Source organism: Gossypium hirsutum, chromosome D03, assembly GCF_007990345.1.
Source record: "Gossypium hirsutum isolate 1008001.06 chromosome D03, Gossypium_hirsutum_v2.1, whole genome shotgun sequence".
Classification (NCBI taxonomy): Eukaryota; Viridiplantae; Streptophyta; class Magnoliopsida; order Malvales; family Malvaceae; genus Gossypium; species Gossypium hirsutum.
Genome location: NC_053439.1, coordinates 26,006,057 through 26,028,005, shown reverse-complemented (window position 1 = coordinate 26,028,005; position 21,949 = coordinate 26,006,057). Strand labels below are relative to the sequence as shown.

Sequence of the window (21,949 nt, the reverse complement as noted above, 5' to 3'; positions counted from 1 at the left end):
AATAAAGATAAGGAAGAAGAAACTTTAAATGATTTTAGCAGTCCTCTGAAAATCGATCGTAGTGACTTGCTCCGATCCTTGTGTTTTCTCCTTCGCAAAGTGTTATTCAAGGTGGTCAGCCTAAAGAGAATTTTCTCAAGGAATTGATAGCTAAGGGGAATGGGAAGAATGAATGGCTTTATGTATGAAAAGGAGAGTAAAGTGAAGAGAGAAATGAGAGATGAATGAGTGATGAGGGATGCGGAAAGGTGAAGTGAAAGGTGGTAGTTACAGTGGATGGAGGGCTTGAGAGGTTGTTGAAGATTGCATTAAAATCAATTGATTTTCTTATTCGCATTGATTTGTTGATCGATTCTCCCCTGATTCATGGAATGGGTTGGGCGGTTTTGGTGGTAGAAGTTGGGGGAGAATTTGTGATCTTTTTGCAAGTATAAGGGCCTTAATTTAATTATCCCAAAATAGGATTTTTTTGGTTGCTCTTAGTGCTTGTCGAATTTGGGCTTCTCTTACCCTTGATGGATGGTTTTGTAACCCAATTTAATACATAATTAGATTTCTTTTCAACAACCAACTTCAACTGGGTCAAGGTAAAATTTCTGAACCCAATCATGCTCTAGCCATCCATATGACTTGTTCATGTGTGACATTTAATTTGCTCCCATGTTAGTCAATTCCATGGTCCTATTGTAATATATTAAGCACTTTATTAAACATGTAGCAATATAACTTAATTTTATGAAAAATTAACTCTAAAAATTAATAAAATTACAAACTTGCTAAAATCATGCTCAATGTCTTAATATGAATTGTATGAATTAAATTCATATAATTTACTAGCAATATACTCAAAATTTTCTCAAATATTAAGTGAAAAGATACATAAGTCTATATAATTTAGACTTATCACACCCCTAAACTTAATCCATTGCTCATCCCAAAAACTTAATCCATTGCTCATCCTGAGTAATGTTTCATGTAAGACAAAAACAAAATTCTGAGAAGGCAATCTTGCAATATGTTTAAGTAGAATAAAATTTTGCACATAATCATATATCAATAAAGTTATGCTCTAAAATTTTTCTATTGATAAGTCATTCATATGCAAACATTATTTCAAAATTTTGTACTAAGTACGAAAAAATGCTAATATAAATCATAGAGTGCATGCTTTTCAAGGTCATATATAACATTTACCGTTCAATCAAAGTTTCCTTATCAATTTGGAAAAAAATCACAAGGTTTAATTAGTGTTCCTCATATGTTGAACTTAGCAATTTCTCTCCACTAATGGAGTCGGCATAACTATCAAAATCAATAGGTCTTTTATAGGGTTGTAATAGGGCTAGGCTCAAAGTACAGATAAAGAGAAGCAAATTTTTAGGTTCCACAATCTTAACCGTAACTTTGTATTGGATCTTTTTGTGGCACAACCTTTCTACGAATAGGTCCTTTGAACACCTACAAACTTATTTTGAACTTATGCTCAAATAATTTTCCAGAATTTGAGTAAAATTTTCTTTGCTTCTTCTTCGTCTCTTCTTCTTCTTTCTTTTTTCGAATCATGAATCAAATGGAGAACATGTACATCTTTTTGAATGTTTTCCTCAAATTTTGATCACCAAGACAAGTATTGTTAAGATTGGTGCAAAAAATAGGATAAAACTTAAAAAAGATGGTAAAGCTGGCCATTTAGCTTAAATTAAAGTTTCAAGGGTTAAATTAATAAGGTAGGCTTGAAAGGCTCAAACGATCAAAAGAAAATGTGTCTATATCATGTTTAGATTCTTATGCCTCATAGGATTTCACCTCAAGAAAGTTACTAAGTCAATTCTAAAGACTTAGATCTTCATGCATGTTTATTTCCAAGGAAATTAAATTTTCACTACATAAGAGTAAAGAACATACAAGCATTCCATAACTTATGATAACATAAAAAAAACTCAGATAAAATAAAAAATCATACTTGCATTTGAGCTAACTTATGAATAAAAATGTTCTCTGAACATCATTTTATTTCAGCATGCTTATGTGTAAACATTGAAACATACTTAAGAAGAATTAAAATTTATGCAAATATTGCCCTACCCCCTCCTTAAAAAGGAGTATTGTCCTCAAAGTAATGAATGAGAACTGAACACCAGGTAGGATTGCAAAGAAAGATAGGTGAGTCGTGAAGATTGGTTAAGTACCAAGTCTTTCTTCACAATCAAATCCTAGACATGTTCATTCACATTACCACACTACTTTACTTTTTATCAGAGAAAAGGCGTTGAGCTTAATTTATTCATGTTTGCAATTTCCTACTTATTGTGCGAAAGAAAAATACTAAGGAAAAATTAATATAAATGCCTAAAAATAAATACTAAGAAAATAAATTTCCCCCTTTTTTAATTCGTGTCATCTTCTATGTCCTTTTTTTTTGCCTTATTGGTCTCACTTGATCCCACAAGCTCTTCTTGCCATGTCTTGAAGATATGATCTGGAAACTGGAGATCAAAACAATAAGAGATATTTTTAAGAGTATTTCATACGGAATCATCGCTAATTTTTGCATATCTCTAATAAGCTTATTGTTGGTTATGCATGAATTTCCACATATCCATCATAATTAAAATTTTTTATTTCTTCATAGTGTTCGAAGAAGTGGGCATTGGAACGGTCAACTCAGGATTAACTCTTGGCTCCATTGGTCCAACAACATATGGTTCCATCCTCGGTTTAGGGTCGTTTGGTTCCTCTTCAGATTCTTCTCCTTCTATTTCATTTATTGAGTCAGCTTCTAGTTCAGAGTTGGTTAACGACTCATTAGATTCTAGTTCGTTTGATTAATTTAGCTCAATTTGGTTCAATAGTTGAACATTCTCCACTAACCTCTCAAGATCATGTCTTGTTATGCAACCTTGAATTCTTCTCCTTCTATTTCATTTACTGAGTCAGCTTCCAGTGAGTTGGTTGACGACTTATCAAATTCTGGTTCATTTAATTCATTTGGCTCGATTTGGTTTAATAGTCGAACATTATCCACTAACCTCTCAAGATCATGTCTTGTTATGCAACCTTGAACATAACGGCCCTTCAGGTTTGCTTTTGAATTAACTTGGGCCTTCAAGAAAAGTGAAGTAATCAATGATTGAAAATAAACACTTATTGTGTTTTTCCTAGCACAATCTTGAATTTCCATGAGAATAATTTTCCCCATATTGATAGACTTCTCTGTCATAGTTGCATATAAGAAAAGCATTTGTTCCATCAAGATTGTGGAACTATACGAGATAGGCATGAAGTATATCGAACAAGGTAGAACCATACTTTAACCAATGGGTTTAAATACTCTCTTTGGCAAGAATGACTGCCGCACTTCCTTATAATCCATTGGGATCCCGAATTTGTAATGACATTAAGTACTTGTTGAAGAAAATCCCAATTGATATTTGTCATCATGACAGAATACTCATCTTCTTCAACATCAGTAAGTTAAACAAATCATTAATAGATTTAGAAGTAAGGGGTACCTTCTTTTTACGAGCAAGAATTTCATTAGCATCTGTCATGGTCAAATTGGCATAGAAATCTTGCACTAATTCCTCTTTAGGCGTTGATCGTGCATCACAAAACCAATTTAAGGCATCAATTTTTTTTCGAATTGGCAAAGGCATAATCATCGTGTCACTGCTTTCCAAATTGAAACCTTTTTCTGGCATCATAGGTTGAATTTTGAAGATGGAATCAAACCTTTCCCTTGCTTCGTCATATTGAATCACAATTAGATTTTTGGCATAAGTCTTTGAAGATTTAGTTCTCTTTCGAGACATGATAACTTTTCCCAAAAGAAAACAAAATTTCGACAAGGAGTTAAGGAAAAGAAGAAATTGGAAAAATGATTATGGTGCGGTGGCAAAAGAATTGTGGTGGCGATGGGATAGGTCATGGTGGTTGCTGTAGCGGAAAGGGTGTTACAGTAAAAGGCTTGCGATGACGTTAGTAGGGGTATGCTACAAGAAAGAAAAAATTAGGGAGAAGCTTTTGGGACTTGAGGCTGACCTAGGAGAAGAAAAATATGTAGGTTTAAGGTGAAGGCTAATTGTTTAGGTTTTGTTAAAATTATGAAGGTGTTAAGGGATTTTTATAGTGGAAGATTAGGGCAAAAAGTTGGCTAAAATTTAGCTAAGTAGTGACTTAGGCAGCATGGTATGGAGGGAAATAAAAGTGGCGGCAAAAATTTAGGGTTTTAGGGGGTTTATAGACAAAAATTAAGTAGGTATTTTCCTCTTCTTCACTGTTCTGGGCCTTGAGCCCAAACTATAATTATTTTCTGTACTGATAGATTAAGCTAAACTAAAAAATAATTTGATTAATACTTGGGCTATATTGACCCTCTTATTGAACATGAAAACAAAAATTTAAGCTAAGTACAATTTTATCTTAGGCTAATTAGAGAACTTTCTTGAAGATTACATTAAATTAGTTCCCAGAGAGAGTTCGAGGGGTCACAATTGGTCTCGCTTAAATTCCAATCTCCTTAGACTAAATTAATTTAATGTATTAACTCAAGAAATTTTTTTCTAAGTACGCCATTTATTCAAATCAATTATATGAAAAAAAATCAAAGGTCTGTTAAGTTGAACAAAGTTTTAACTCGCTCAAATTTACCATCCCAATAATGTTTAAGACGTTGACCATTAACTTTAAATGTACCTCCCTTATTATTGTGCAATTCTACTGCTTCATACGAATAAAAATTGTGAATGGTGTAAGGTCTGGTCCATTGGGATTTGAGCTTCCCAGGAAATAACCTTAGCATTGAATTAAACAACAAAACTCTTTGACCTTCTCTAAGTTCATGAGGTTGTATACGTTTTTCATGCAATATCTTTGTCTTTTCTTTATACATCTTGGGATTCTCATATGAAAATAACCTCAACTCCACCAACTCATCAAGTTGTAACATTCTTCTCTCACCGGCTTGCTTTAGATCCAAATTTAATTGTTTCAAGGCCCAATGAGCTTTATTTTCCAACTCAAGTGACAAATGACATGCCTTTCTAAAAACTAACCAATAAAGAGTCATTCTTAATAGTGTCTGAAAAGTTGTTTGATAGGCTCATATAACATCATTAAGCCTTTGAGAGCAATCTCTTTTATTAGGTCACACCACCTTTTCAAGAATTCTTTTGATCTCACGGTTTGCAAGTACAACTTGCCTATTAATCTATGGATGATAGGCAGTGGCAACTTTATGCTTCACATCGTACTTGTCAAGCAACCACTAAAGTCATTTGTTTACAAAGTGAGATCCTTCATGGCTAATTATAGCTCTCAGAGTCCTAAACCGTGTAAGCATATGCTTATGTAAGAATCACATGACTACCTTAGCATTGTTTGTTGGGTATGTCTTGGCTTCCACCCACTTGGGAACATAGTCGATAGCCACTAGGAATTACTTGTTACCATAAGATGAAAGAAATGGGCCTAGAAAATCAATGCTCCATACTTCAAATAGTTCTACCTCTAAAATGTTAGTTAAAGGCATCTCATTCCTTCTTGATATGTTTCTAGTCCTATGGCATCTATCACAATTTTTCACATATGCGTATGCATCCTTAAACACTGTTGGCTAGAAAAATCCAACTTGTAAGATCCTTGCTGCAATACAGGAACCACCAAAGTGTCCCCCACTCAGAGATAATAACCGTGGTATAAGATCTCGTCAATTTCTCTTTTAGCTATGCACTTCCTGATTATATAATATGCACATTGTTTAAACAAAAATGGTTCCTCCCAGAAATAATACTGACTATCGTGAAGGAATTTCTTCCTTTGTTGGTATGTCATTTCAAGAGGCATTATTCCACATGCCAAATAATTTGTAAAATCGATAAACTAAGGAGTTTCATGGATTTGATTTACCTCGAAGATATGCTCATCTAAAAAGTTTTCATTAATTGGAACAAGTGAATGAGTTACCTCGTATTGTTCCAACCTCGATAGATGGTCAACTACTTGATTTTCAACGCCTTTTCTGTCTCGGATTTCAAGGTCAAATTCTTGGAGTAAGAGTATCCATTGAATTAGCCTCGATTTAGCATCTTTCTTTGAGAGTAAAAATTTGATGGTCGTATGATTAGTAAACACTATGACTTTTGTACCTATGAGATAAGAACGATACTTGTCAAAAGCAAAAACTATAGTAAAAAGTTCTTCTTCAATTACCGTGTAATTAAGTTGGGCTCCTATCAAAGTTCTGCTTGTATAGTAAATCGAATGAAACACTTTGTTTCTTATTTGGCCCATCACAGATCTAAGAACAAACTCGCTAGCATCAGATATTAACTCAAAAGGTGAGTTTTAGTCAGGTGTTACGATTATAGGGGCTGAGATTAATCGATTTTTTAATTCCTCAAATGCTTGCAAGCATGCTTTGAACTCAAAAATGGTGTCTTTCTCTAATAACTTACACAAAGGCTTAGAAATTTTTTAAAAATCTTTTATAAACCTTCGATAAAAATCGACATAACCAAAAAAAACTTTTGACTCATTTAATATTGAATGGAGTTGATAAATTTTCAATTACATCCACCTTCGCTTTGTCGACTTCGATCTCGTTTTTGAAATTTTGTGTCCTAAGACAATTCCCTCCTTAACCATAAAATGACATTTCTCTCAGTTAAGGACAAGATTTGTGTAACACCCCTAAACCGTATTCGTTATCAGAACAAGGTTACGGAGCATTACCGAACAAATGAAATAGTAAACCATTCAATTCATACATCAATGCAAACATAATCTAATTTCTTTCAAATACATTCATAATGTCATGGAAATATTTAAAACATCATGGAAAAAGATGGAAAAATTCACACTGCAAAGGTCACACGACTGTGTCGTCAGGCCGTGTGGACATTCGGAATAGGGACACACGACCATGTTCCAGCTCGTGTCCGTGCCTGTGTAACTCTCTGACTTGGATCACACAGCCAAGCCACACGCCCATGGGCTAGGCCATGTAACTCTCAAAATGCAACCTTTAAAACCTACTGGCGACACACGCCCGTGTCTTAGGCGTTGTGGACAAGAAATAGGTCATTTTCAAGCCATTTCCACCTATTTAAAGCGTTCAAAATGTACCTAAAACATGCATAATAAAGCTAGATCAATATGGTATTTATCCATACAACCAATATGCCCAAAAGGCACCTAAAAAACAAGCACTCAACTTAACAACACATATGCATAATTGACCACCTTGCTACCATTTTAAAACATACCATACTTAACTTAGACCTTGTCATTAGAACTTATCATTTGAACCATTGTTTTCATGCAACCCAAATACATGTATATCTAACTTATATATATATTTGACCATATTTCATTCATATATATTTAGCTAATTCCATACCAAGTTATACCATAGTTGACCATAAGCCAAATTCACATTCAAACATACCAAATGGGTCATAATTCAACCAATTATACTTGACTAAATTTTGTATCAAATGATACCCTAAATGATCATTTTGCAAACAAGCCAACACTTACCACTTTGGCCAGAAAACCATACATCAATTTGATCATATAAACACCAACCATTAAACATCAAAGTGCATAAGTTTCACAAATTCAAAGCAACATTACATGTCAATATCATTATCTAAACATTAGACATAGTCCACCTATACATGCCATTATAACCATGACCACAACATCAAAATCTACCGATAAAAATCAATGGATAGTAAGATGGATCTCTAACTAGGTTCCAACCCGATCGAGCTTCTGATAATCTGTAAAGTAAAGGAAAATGTCTACATAAGCAATGTATGCTTAGTAAGCTCGTACAAATTTACTTCCTATTAATCCTGAAATCGAGAATACTTTTAGAAGGAGAAGAAGGGAATGAATGAATCAAAGACAATCTGTAGAAATTAATCTTGTACAAAAATATCAAAGAGAAGTAGCTGCTTATAACGGTCACAATGCGATCCTTGTTGTTGATGACAGAGACTGCGCTATTTGTCAATATGTTGTCTCGCTCTAATGAACTAAATTCAGGAATGATGACACCTGATATCGATACTCTAAAATTTGAACTGAACCCAGTAATGTTTCAAATGCTGCAAATGGTAGGTCTATTTAGTGGGATGCCTACTGAAGATCCGTATCTTCATCTTTGTTCATTCATGAAAGTAAGTGACTCTTTTAAATTGGTCAGAGTTACAGAGGATGCCTTGAGACTTGAAATTGTTTCCATACTCCTTGAGGGATAGAGCACAAGCATGTTTGAACTCCCTACCCCTCTATTTCGTAACTATATGGAAAAAGTTGACTGAACGTTTCTTTATAAAGTACATTCCTCCTACTAGAATGCCAAACTTTTCAATGAAATTACTACATTTCAACAACTTGATTAAGAATATTTACATGAGGCATGGGAGAGGTTCAAGGAGTTATTACGAAAGTGTCCCCATCATGGCATTCCTTATTGCATTCAAATTGAGACTTTCTATAATGGTCTTAATGCTTATACTAGAATGATGATATATGCTTTAGTAAATGGAGCTTTTCTTGTTAAGTCCTACAATGAAGCATATGAAATTCTTGAAAGGATCTCCAACAACAATTGGCCTACTACTAGAGTGCATATAGGGAGAAGAGTGGTAACAGTTCATGAAGTTGATGAACTTCCTTCTTTGGCATCCCAAGTATCTTCAATATCTGTTATGCTTAAGAACATGACCATGGATGGTTCCAATGGTAACCCAGTAGGTCAACAACTGAATCAGTTTGAGGATGTCTCTTGTGTGTACTGTGACGATGGTCATGTTGTTGAAAATTACCTATGGAATTTGGCATCAATCTATTACTTATGAAATTAAAATGTGAGTGGTTTGCAGTAGAATTTTTACAATTCTTCATTAAAAAATCATCCAAAATTTTTATGGAGTAATCATGCGGCTGGTCCTAGTAACCTTCCTATGCCATCTTAACCAAATTATTCATTTGGATACTCTCAACAAGCTTAAAAACCTCCACCAGTCAAATCTCCTAAAAATCTTGAGAATTTGCTAAAGGCTTACATCACAGGAAATGATGCACTGATCCAAGGCCAAGCAACAACCTTGAGGAATTTGGAAAATCAAGTGGGATAGTTAGCTAATGAGCTTAGAAGCATACCCCAAGGTTCTTTACTAAATGACATAGAAAATCCACGAAAAGTGGGTAAAGAACATTGTAAAGTTGTCACCTTGATGAATGGGAAGATGTTGGAGAAAAAAGATTCTAAAGTTGAAGGTGAGTTTTTTGTTACTCAAAATAGATAGGAAATTCAGACCAATGATGAAATTCCCACTTTATAAAAGTTTACTCCAGCGACCTCTACTACAGCATTGCCACTGCCACACCCGCAAAAAATGCTATAACATTATTTGCAGCAAAGTGTTCTTGATAGATTTAAAATTCTGCGGCAACCATATCCTCAATGATTCTAGATGTAGTAACAAGATACTCAATTTAAGAAAATTTTAGATGTGTTGTAACAGTTGCATACCAACATTCCACTTGTGGAAGCCCTTGAGCAAATGCCCAACTATGCAAAATTTATGAGGGAATTTCTTTCTAAGAAGAGAAGGTTGGGGGAATTTGAAATTGTACCCCTAACTAAAGATTGTAGCTCATTTTTTCAAAACAAGTTGCCTCCTAAGATAGAGGATCCAGGGAGTTTCACTGTTTGATGTAATATTGGAGATTCTTATTGTGGGATAGACTTGTGAGATTTGGGTGCAAGTATCAATTTGGTGCCAATGTCAGTTTTCAAATGATTAGGGATTGGTGAAGTCAAACCTACTACAATTACTATTCAACTGGCAGACAAATCTCTTGCGCATCCTGATGGAAATATTAAAGATGTATTGGTACGAGTTGATAAGTTTATATTTTCCACTGACTTTATTGTGTTAGATTATGAGACAGATAAAGAGGTGCCAATTATTTTGGGGAGCTCATTCTTGGAAACTGATAGAACTTTGATTGATGTGCAAACGGGTGAACTCATCACGAGGGTCCATGATGATAAGGTGACCTTTAATGTCTTCAAGGCTATAAAATCTCTTGATGAGGTTGAAGAATACTCTGTTGTTTTAGTGGTAGATTTTGGAACTTAATTTTCTACATGATTTGTTGGAATATATTTTATTATCTGACCCTCTGCATCAAGATGAGGACAATGAATGTTTGGCTTTTTTGGAAGGTGATTTGAAGGGTTCACTCCAAAATTTTGCTTTGAGTCATTAGATTTGTAATCATGTTAGTACAAGCAACCAAAAGCGTCAATTGAAGAACCACATGAATTAGACTTGAAGGTTTTGTGTCCTCATCTAAAAGATGCTTATTTAGGTTTATTTTCTACTTCACCTGACATTCATTCAGTAGAGTTGACTAAAGACCAAGAAGTAGAGTTACTTGCAATTTTGAAAAGGCACAAGAAGGGAATCATGTGGACTATTACAGATATTTTAGGGAAATGGACTCTATCAAAGGACAAAGGGATTGAATTTGATTATGAAGGAGGTGGTAAAGAAAAAAATCATTAAATGGTTAGATGTCGGAATCATTTATCCCATCTCTAATAGTTTTTTGGTGAGCGTTGTTTAGTATGGACCGAAAAAGAATGGAATCACAATAATTAAGAATGAAGACAATGAGTTGATTCCTACTATAGCAGTCACAGGTTAGAGGATGCATGGACTATAGTAAGTTAAAAAAGGCCATCGAAAAAGATCATTTCCCACTTCCTTTCCTTGATCAAATGTTGGACATACTTGTCGGGTGAGAGTATTATTACATCTTAAATGAGTATTATTGGTTTGACAGATGACCCTTCGACACCGCTTCCGATAATGACAACTCCAATATTCATTGAGGGAGTTTTATTTTTCTTCTTCTTTATAGTCTCTTATATTTTCAGTTGCCATTTAAATTTTTTTTGCTATTATCTATTTTTTAATTCTTATTCATTAATAATTAGTTGTGGCTTGTTGATATGGACTATTATGTTTTTGTGTCTCTGTCGTTGTAATATTCTTGTGAGTTTTCTCTATTGATTTATGTGTAGTTAAGAAATGAGAGCATTGCTTCCTTTAACTGTGGGGGGAGTATGTCTATGTGTGTCCCTTATGTGAGTCTCGTTGGTAGTGTCACATACTTTCTTTTAGTATGAAATTGATTTTCTCATGTGGATATGTTTAAGTGAAAAGATGATCGATACTAAGAAATTTTACATAATACTAGCTCTCGTGCAGGAATAAATCTTTATTACTTATATGTTTTTATGTTAATCGAATTGTGATGCAAATGTAGAACTTAGTGGCTGTGTGTAACACCTCAAAATAGGGCCTAGAATTTTTAGGGGTAATTTAATAATTTTAGCCTTAGAGTGCAGAATTTTACGGCATGGTTTATGTAACGCTCGGGTTTGTGCAAGTGTACAAGTCATTATCAAGTAATAAGTAAGTATCAAGTTATCGTCTCCACAAGAATTGTATTTGAGCTAAGTCACTTAATTTGTAAAATTATATTAACAGTTTGGTAAATAAAAACACAATATAGTTGAGAAGTGGTGATTAAAATATATTAAACTAAATACAATGATCCCTAATGCAAATTATCCTAAGTATGCAAACTATATGAATGAAATAGATTTTAGTAAAATTAAACACAATTTGCAACAATTATAACATAAATAAACTAGGATAATTACTTTAATTAAACTCAATTTATTATCAACATGCTTAATAACATTCAGAAAAACATTCCATGGCAACTCGATCTTTCATGAGTTTCGAAACCATATTGGTACTTTTGGAATCCTTTATTTAGTAAATACGCATTTTACTGATCCTTATTTACTAAGGGTTTCTTAGCATTCATGTGAGGCAACAGGGACGTGTTAGGTTTGAAACAATTTAATCACACAAATCTAAAAACTATGCAGATAACAGAGCTTGGTTAGAGTTGTTATGCAACCTACAATTCAATCGGGTTAGGATCTAAATTGAGCATGCACATTTCAATTATGTGTCCATTAGCCGTCCTCTGGTTAGGATTTCTCAGCTAATTCAGGTGCATTTCAATCACGTATGAACGAAATACAGACTTGATTTTAATTGAAAACATGATCGATTGAGGCACAAACATTATAAGCATGAATCAAATAAATATTATTTAATCAAAATAATCATTCTAGCTTAAATAAAATTAAGCTATCATTGTTGTAAACAAGAACAAAGAACACATAGAAAACATCTTTATATTAAATTAAAGAAAAGAAAGGTTAAACCCAATTCAGAGTGGCTGTCACCCAAGACTCTGACTGACGAGGCTCCTTCGCTTCTTTGCGTTGCTCCTTTGCTGATGGCTCTCCAAGGTGGCCGACCAAGGGTTCTTTAAGAGGATTAATTGCTAAAATCCTTATCCAAGGATGATGAAGGGGAAAGATAGCTAAAAGAGTTGAGAGAATGATGAATGAGTGAGAGATGATGGGATGAGGAATGATTGAAAAAGTGAGAAATGAGCTCTTATTTATAGGTGAGGCAAGGGAGCTAGTTTGCTAAAAATAGGAGTGTCCATCCTTTGAAACTTCCTCCAAGAGTGGCCTGCCATGAATTGATGAAAGGTGACTGATTTTTCCTTGATTTTTGGTCAATTTGAGTGCCACAACAACTCAGGACTAAGACTCGGTCATCAGCAAATCTTTGGGAAAATTTTCGATTTCTTTAACTCTTCAAGAACTTTGTATAATTAAACTAAAAAATCGTTTATGAAATCCATGCGCAGCCGAAAATTGGGTTGACTTGGTCCCCAATTCGGACGGTTTTGCAATTAGAAGAAAACTCTCAGACCTGTCCAAAAATAGTAGATGGTTTAGAGAACCAAATAATATAATTTAACCACTTTAATTAATCAATTTACTTAATTAATTAAAACCCAATTTATTAATGAAATAAAAAATGAACTATTAAATATAACTTTATATTTTATTATTTAATTTAATCATGCATGACCCACTTTGTAGCTTAAAAATATAATATGCTCAAAATAATATAAAATAAGTCATTTTATGCATGAAAACTATATAATAAAGTATAAAATCACATTTTAATAATTTCATATTTTCGCATATTTCATTAATTTATTTAAAATTACTTGGTTTTAACAACAAATTTAAGTAAAAAGGTAATGAATTATATACGAAAAATCATATATATTTTTCAGTTTACACATCCCTAAACTTAAATCATTACTTGTCCCGAGTAATGTTCATGCACAGCACAAGGTCTTGCTAAGGCAAATTTTGCTAAGAGTGTAAGTAGCATCAATCTTTGTCTCATAATCATGCATCAATAAATTCATGCTCATTGACCTTCTTTATTAACAAGCAAATCATATACAAACATTTTGAAAATTTTATTCTAAGTTTCAAGATATGCCAACATGAATCATAGTTTGCATGTATCTCACAGCCATAGATAATATTTTTCATTCAACACAATTTCTCATCAATCAAGCAAAATAATCATAAGGCTTATTTATGATCTTCATATGTTGAACTTAATACTTCCTCTCCACTAATGTAGACGACATAATCATCAAATCAATAGGTCTTTTATAAGGTTGTAATGGGGCTCGGTTAAAGGTGGGGATTTTAAGAGATGGGACATTTCGGTTTCAAAATCTTAACCTTTAACTTGTCTTGGATTTCTCAAAATTCAATCCTTTTCTTCAAGTGAACCTGTAGAACTCCCCCAAACTTATTTTGAACTCATACTCATACATTTTCTTTTTTGAGAATGAGCAAATTTTTCTTCACTCTTTCTTTTTCATTGTTGTTATTTTCTTTTTTTTTAAGCATGAGCACATACATCTTTATAAAAATTTCCTAAAATGTTGATTCCCAAGACAACTTTAGTTAAGATAGGTGCACAAAATTAGGATAATTTTAAAAAGATGGTAACTGGCTTATAATGTAGGTTTATTACAATGAATAGGCCTTTAAGCTCAAAATTATAGTTTCAATGGTCTAATATCATAAGGTGGGCTTGAAAAGGCTCAAACGATCCAAAGAAAAATGGTGCCTATATCATTTAGATTTTTATGTCCCCTAGGATTTCGCCTCAAGAAAGTTACTAAGTCAATTCTAAATATATAAACCTTCATGCATGTCTAATCTTAAGAGAAACTAAGTTTTCAAGCCAAACATTAACTAAGGCTAAGATCATAAAAACATTCCATTTTCATGATAACATACAATCACTCAGATAAAATCATCATTCATGATTTCATACAAGCTATCTTATTAAAAAAATTCTCTAAACATTCATTTATTAAGACATACTTATGAAAGAATGATTTGAAACATACTTGAAAATTTTAAAAATTTGAGCAATTTGCCTTGCCCCCTTTAAAAAGAAGCAAAAATGTTCTCATTGCAAGAATATAGTAATGAATGAAAACTGAACACCAGGTAAGGTTGTAAAGAAAGAGAGGTGAGTCATTAAGACTGCTTAAGTACCAAGTATTCCCTAATAACCCAATCCTAGACATGTTCATTCCCATTACCACATCACTTAGTCTTATTCTTTCTAAACAAGTGCTAAGTTTGTTCATGCTTGCTATATTTTATTCTGCAGAAATTAAATCCTATTTACAAAAGAAATAAATTCCTAAAAATCTAAAAATAATTAAATAAATAACAGGACAAGAATCCCCCCTTTTATTTTTCTGACTTATTCCCCTTGTCTTCTTTAGCTCCATCTCTGCTTGCATTGTCAGTATCTTCCGTCCATGTCTCAAAGATAGCATCTGAGAACTCAGGAACAAAAGTATTAGAGATATTCTTAAAAGTATTTTGAATTGAATCATCTCTAATTTTTGCATATTTCCAATAAGTTTGCTGCTAATTGTGCATGAATTTATACATATCCATCAAAATTGACAACTCTGATTTCCTTGAAGTACTTGCAGAAGTCGGCATGGGAGTTGTATTTTAGGTTCAACACTTAGCTTGACTGGTTCTTCTTCTGGCTCAACCCTTAGTTTAGGGTTTTCAGCTCCTTTAGCTGGTTGAAGACTATTTGGTTCCTATCAGATTCTTCTTCTTCAGTGTCTATAACTGAATCAGCTTTAGTTTCTGTTTTAGTTGTTGACTCTTCGATTTTTGGCTCAGTTGGTTCCTCTTGCTCACCTTGGTTCAACTCATGCACCCTTTCTACCAACCTTTCAAGATCATGACTTGTAATACACTCTTGAACATACTGCCCCTTCAGATTTGCTTGTGTTTTAACACTGGCCCTTAAGCAAAGTGAAGTGATTAATGATGGAAAATAAGCACTTCCTGCCTTCTTTTTAGCACAATCATGAATCTCCTTAAGGATAATTTCCCAACATTAATGGACTTTTCTGTCAAAATTGCATATAACAAGAGCACCCGTTCCATCGAGATGGTGGAACTGTATGAGGTAGGCATAAAACTGTAGCGAACAAAATAAAACCATACCTTTGCTATTGGTTTCAAGTATTCTCTTCGACAAGAATGGCTCCCATACTTTCTTATAATCCATTAGGATCCTGGATTTTTCACAACATCAAGCACTTATTGAAGAAACTCCCAATTGATATTGTTCATCATAGGGTAGTACTCATCTTCTTCAACATCAGGTAAATTAAACAAATCATTGATGGACTTGGAAGTAAAAGGTACCTTTTTCTTTCAAACGATGACTTCAGTAGCATCTTGCGTAGTCAAACTAGCATAGAATTCTCGAACTAGTTCATCATCGAGAAGTGAATGAGCATCACAAAATCGTTCCCATTTGAGAGCATTGATTATCTTTCTAATTGGCACAGGAACAACCATCACATCATTGCTCTTCAAGTTAAAACCTTTTTCCGGCATCATAAGTTGATGCTTGAAAATTGAATCAAATCGCTCTTTCACTTTTTCATCAACAACAATCAGGTTTTCAGGAGTATCCTTTGACGATCTAGTTCTTTTGCGAGACATGGTACTTTCCCAAAAATTCGACAGAGTTTCTGCACAAGAGAGAAAAGAGAAATCGGCAAAGTTGGTATAACTTACTACGGAAAAAATCTTGTGACAGCAAGGATGGTGCGGCAGCAATCTCTTTACAGCAGCAATAGGGAATTTCGGCAAAAAGAAAGAAAATGACTAGGGTTTCTTTCGAGATTTGAGGTTGACTGCACAAAGAAGAGATTTAGGGATTTTTAGGGTGGAAGCAAATTGCTTTGAGGGATATGAAAATTAGTAGAATGACGAGGGGTTTATATAGGGAAAAGTTAGGGCAACATGTAGCAAAAATTTAGCTACACTGAAGTTACTTGGGCGGCAAATAATGGGTGTGACGGCAAGTCCTAATTTTTTTTTATTGTATTGGGCCTCAAACTCAGACTGTATCTTAAAAAAAACTGATTAGTACTTGGGCCAAATTGACCCATTTTATTAACATAAAAATTTAAAGTTTAAACTAAACAAATGAAACTTAAAAATTTTAATTAGAAAATTTCTTCTTAACAAATTACATTAAATTAATTCCCAAGAAAGGTTGGAGGGGTCACAGCGGTTCCGCTTAAGTTCCAATCTCCTTAGAAAGAATTAATTAAATGTAATAAATTAAGAAAATAAGTTCTAATTAACTTCACCATCCCAATAGAGTTTGAGACGTTGACCATTAACTTTAAACGTACCTCCATAATTGTCGTATAATTCAATAGCTCCGTAAGGATAAACTCGGTAGATGGTATAGGGTCCTTTCTATCGGGATTTCAACTTCCCAAGAAATAACTTCAGCCTTGAATTAAACAACAACACCTTCTAACCTTCTTTAAACTCGCGAAGTTGTATATGAGTATCATGCCATCTCTTTGATCTTTCTTTACACATTTTGCCATTCTCATAGGAAAACAACCTCAGCTCTTCCAACTCATCCAGTTGTAACATCCTTCTCTCACCAGCTTGTTTAAAATCAAAGTTCAACTGCTTCAAAGCCCAGTGAGCTTTATTCTCCAACTCTAATGGCAAATGACAGGCCTTTCCAAAGACTAACCGATAAGGAGTCATTCCTAACGAAGTCTTAAATGCTGTTTGATAGGACCATAATGAATCATCGAGCCTTCGAGACTAATCTTTTATGTTAGGGCATACTACCTTTTCAAGGATACCTTTGACTTCACGGTTCACTCTTTCAACTTGCCCATTGGACTGGGGGTGATAGGCAGTAGCAATCTTGTGCTTCACATCATATTTTGCAAGCAACCACTTAAGCCATTTGTTCATAAAGTGAGAACCTTCATCACTAATAATAGCTCTTAGTGTCTCAAATCCTGTAAACACATGTTTATGTAGGAATCGAATGACTACTTTAGCATCATTTGAACGGTATGCTTCAGCTTCAACCCACTTAGATACATAGTCCATAGCAACTAAGATGTATTTGTTCCTATATGAAGATGGAAACGGGCCTAAGAAGTCAATGCCTCATATGTCGAACAATTCAATCTCCAAAATGTTTATCAAGGGCATCCCGTTCCTCCTTCATATATTTCTAGTCCTTTGACATGTATCACAATTCTTCACATGAGCATAAGTATCTTTAAATAGTGTAGACCAAAAGAAACCTGCTTGCAAAATCTTTGCTACAGTACGTGAACCACCAAAGTGTCCCCCACTTGGAGATGAATGGCAATGATACAAGATCTCAGTAATCTCGCTTTCAGCTACACATTTTCAGATTATATTATCTACACATTGTTTAAACAAAAATGGATCCTTCCAAAGATAATACCAACTATCATGAAGGAATTTCTTCCTTTGTTAGTATGTCATTTCTAAGGAATTATTCCACATGCAAGATAATTGGCAAAATCAGCAAACCAATGTGTTTCATTAATTCGACTCACCTCAAATAAGTGCTCCTCTGGAAGATTCTCGTTGATAGGAACATGTGGTCGAGTTACCTCATCTTGCTCTAACCTCAACAGATGATCAGCTACTTGATTTCCAACACCTTTTCTGTCTTAGATCTAAAGGCCAAATTCTTGGAGTATCCAACGAATTAGCCTCGGTTTCGGATCTTTCTTCGTGAGCAAGTATTTAATGGCCGCATGGTCAGTCAATACTGTAACTTTGGTACCTATAAGATATAAGCGAAATTTGTCAAAAGCAAAAACTATAGCAAATAGTCCCTTTTTAGTTACCGTATAATTGAGTTGGGCTCCCGTCAAGGTTCTACTTGCATAGTAAATGGGGTGGAACACTTTATTCTTTCTTTGACCCATCATAGTAACTTGCATCACACGTCAACTTAAAAGGTGAGTTCCAATCAGGTGTAATTATTATTGGGGCTGAGATTAACCGCTTCTTGAGATCTTCAAAAGGTTCCAAACATGCTTTGTTGAAATTGAACACTGTATCTTTCTCTAACAACAAACACAATGGCTTAGAACTTTTTAATAAATCCTTGATAAACCTTAAATAAAAACCGGCATGGCCTAAGAAACTTCCAACTCTTTCATATTCATTGAGGCCGGTAATCTTTCAATTACGTCCACTTCTGCTTTATCGACTTCAATTCCTTTCTTTGAGATCTTATGACCTAAGACAATCCCTTCCTTAACTATAAAATGACATTTCTCCCAGTTAAGGACAAGATTCGTCTCTCCACATCTCTTCAGTACCTTAGCCAAATTACTCAAACAGATATCATAAGTCTTACCAAAAACAAAAAAAAAATCATCCATGAAAACCTCAACAAAATTTTTGACCATATCAGTAAATATTGCCATCATGCATCGTTGAAAAGTTGCAGGTGCATTGCATAAACCAAAAAGCATTCACCTAAAAGCAAACGTACCATATAGACAAGTAAAGGTTGTTTTATGTTGGTCCTTCGAGGCTACAACTATTTGGTTATATCCCGAATAGCCATCTAAAAAACAATAGAATTCATTACTTGCCAGTCGATCTAACATCTGATCCATAAAAGGCAACGAAAAATGGTCATTCCGAGTGGCTTTGTTCAACTTTCTGTAATCAATATAGATTTTCCATCCGGTAATAGTTCTCATTAGAATTAACTCATTACGCTGGTTTTCAACAATTGTGATTCCACCTTTGTTTGGCACACACTGCATCGGACTTACCCACGAACTATCTGAAATAGGATAGATGATTACTGCATCTAACCATTTTATCACTTCCTTCCTCACAACTTCCTTCATAATAGGATTGAGCTTCCTTTGCCCATCAATTCGAGCTCTTTCACCTTCTTCTAAAATGATTTTATGCCTGCAAAAAGAAGGGATTATACCTTGAATGCCAACTATGGTCCAACCAATTGCTTTCTTAAATTTCTTTAAAACAACAATCAGTTGTTCCTCCTGATCTTTAGTTAGTTCTACTAAAATAATCACAAGAAAAGTAGAACAGTCACCTAAATAAACATATCTCAAATGGGAAGGAAGTACCTTTAGTTCGAGTTTAGGTGGTTCTTCAATTGACAACTTGGGTTGCACATATTCTCTGACTTCTAAATCCAACGGTTCAAACCGTGTGGATTGTATAAAATTTCTCGGGTTGGCTTCCATCAAAGCCATGTTTTCTTCACCTTCTTCATCCTTCAAAGGGTCAAACTCTAGGGCTTTCTCCAATGGATCTTCCTCAAAATTTCTTTCCATAGAAACCAAGGTTTCTATCTCTTCCATAACTGAACACTCCTCTACCGGATTGGGAAATTTCATCGCTTTAAGAATGTTAAAAGTTACCTGGTGTCTTGAACTCGCATGGTGAGTTCGCCTTTCTGCATATCAATTAACGTCCTCCCCGTGGCTAGGAAAGGTCTCCCAAGGATAATTGGCACTTTCTTATCTGCTTCAAAATCTAAAATAATGAAATCAGTAGGAAAAATAAATTTATCAACTCTTACCAAAACATCCTCGATCTTTCCTTCGAGATATGCTAAAGATCGAATCCGCTAGCTGAAGCGTCACAGTTGTAAGCCTTACTTCTCTTATCCCTAACATCTTGAAAGTAGACTTAGGCATCAAGTTGATACTTGCTCCTAAGTCACACAAAGCTTTACCATAGTAAGATTCATCAATGTTACAGGGTATAGTAAAGCTTCCTCGGTCTTTCAATTTTGGTGGCAGTTTGTTTTGCAAGAATGCACTGCACTTATTTGTCAAGGCAACAGTCTCACACTCACTCAGTCATTTTTTCTTGGACAGTATATCCTTCATAAACTTCACATAATTCGGCATAAGTTATAAAGCCTCCACCAACAGAATATTGATGTGTAACTGCTTCAAAACATCCAAAATCTTCTTTAATTGCACATTTGATGGAACTTTCGGTTAAACCGGTCAACTTTTCTGAGTAGGTAAATCTGTATCCAAAGAAGATGTTAAAATATTTGAATTTACTAAGTTAGGGTTTACCTTGTTAGACTTTGCAGATTCTGATTCCTCTAGTGTAGGAACTTCAACATCTGGTTGACTTTCCTCCTTTTCAACATGCTCATCTTCGACATCAATCAATCAAAGTTCCAAAGTCTTACCACTTTGCAATGCCACTACCTTGATATGTTCTTTACCCAAATTCCTTGGATTTTTAGTATTGCTCGGCAAGGTTCCTTGCGGTCTATTACGAAGCTTCGTAGCCAACTGACCCATTTGGTTTTCCAAATTTTTTAGTGTTGCTGCTTGGCTTTGGATCAAAGCGTCATTCTTTTCCATGTACACTTTCAACAAGTTCTCTAAACTGTTTGATGCCTCAGCTTGAGGTGGTTCTGGAACTTGTTGATTAAACCTTTGAGATTGGTTGGGTCTTTGCTGTAATAAGTTATTGTTTAGTCTATTTCCTTGGTTGCTCCAAGAAAAGTTAGGATCATTACGCCATGAAAGATTGTAGAAGTTGGACTAGGGTCCTTATCCACTCCTCTTTTGATATTGGTTCCCCACATAGTACACTGACTCAGGATTTGATGGACAATTCTCAAAAGAATAACCTTCCCCACAATACACACAGAAAACTACTTCAAACGAACTTGGTGGCTGAGCTGCAAAATTATTATTACTATTAGCGGTTAACTGTTTTAACATAGAGGAAATAAACGATACCTGAGCTGATAACGATGTGAGGGAGTCAACTTCATGAACTCTGACTACACGTCTTCCTGAAGCTATTCAATTTGTTGGCTATTGATAATTATTACTCGCGATCCTCTCGATGATCTCATAAGCCTCATTATAAGACTTAGAAAAAATTGCACCATTCGCGGAAACATCTACCATCAATCTTGTATGTGCATTGAAACCATTATAGAATGTCTCCAACTGGATACAATGAGGAATCCTATAATGAGGACACTTACTAAGAAACTCCTTGAATCGCTCTCAAGCTTCATACAAAGACTCGTCATCCAATTGTTGGAAAGTTGTGATCTCGTTCCTCAACTTAGTTTTTTTGCTAGGTGGGAAATACTTAACCAAGAATCTCTCTGCTAGTTCTTACCATGTAGATATGGAACTTGGTGGCAATGAATTGAGTCATGCTCGTGCTTGATCTCGCAACGAGTATGGAAACAACTTCAACCTCAGTGCGTCTTCAGTCACACTAGCTATCTTGAATAAATTGCTCACCTTCATAAACAATCGAAGGTGGAGATGTGGATCTTTCGTAGGCATACCACTAAATTGGCCCACCATTTGTAGCATTTGAAACATCACTGGTTTCAATTCAAACTAGGTTGCCTCAATATCTGGCCTTCTAATTCTTGGGTTTAACTCAATGAAAGGTGGCACAACATATTGTCTGATGCATCGATCCCTATCATCGGCAATGAGGATAGGATTTCGTACATATCGGCTTCATTACCTTGGT

General features: G+C 34.6%; 2 non-coding genes across 2 annotated transcripts; one reads left to right on the top strand and one right to left on the bottom strand.

Moving 5' to 3' along the window:
• Nucleotides 1–8,369: 8,369 nt before the first annotated feature.
• LOC121215853 (small nucleolar RNA R71) lies at nt 8,370–8,476 on the bottom strand. Its single transcript, XR_005911822.1, has one exon. It is a non-coding gene; the product is annotated as a small nucleolar RNA R71 (small nucleolar RNA).
• A 12,942-nt stretch (nt 8,477–21,418) lies between these two features.
• Nucleotides 21,419–21,525, top strand: LOC121215639 (small nucleolar RNA R71). The gene has a single exon (XR_005911614.1). It is a non-coding gene; the product is annotated as a small nucleolar RNA R71 (small nucleolar RNA).
• Nucleotides 21,526–21,949: the final 424 nt, after the last annotated feature.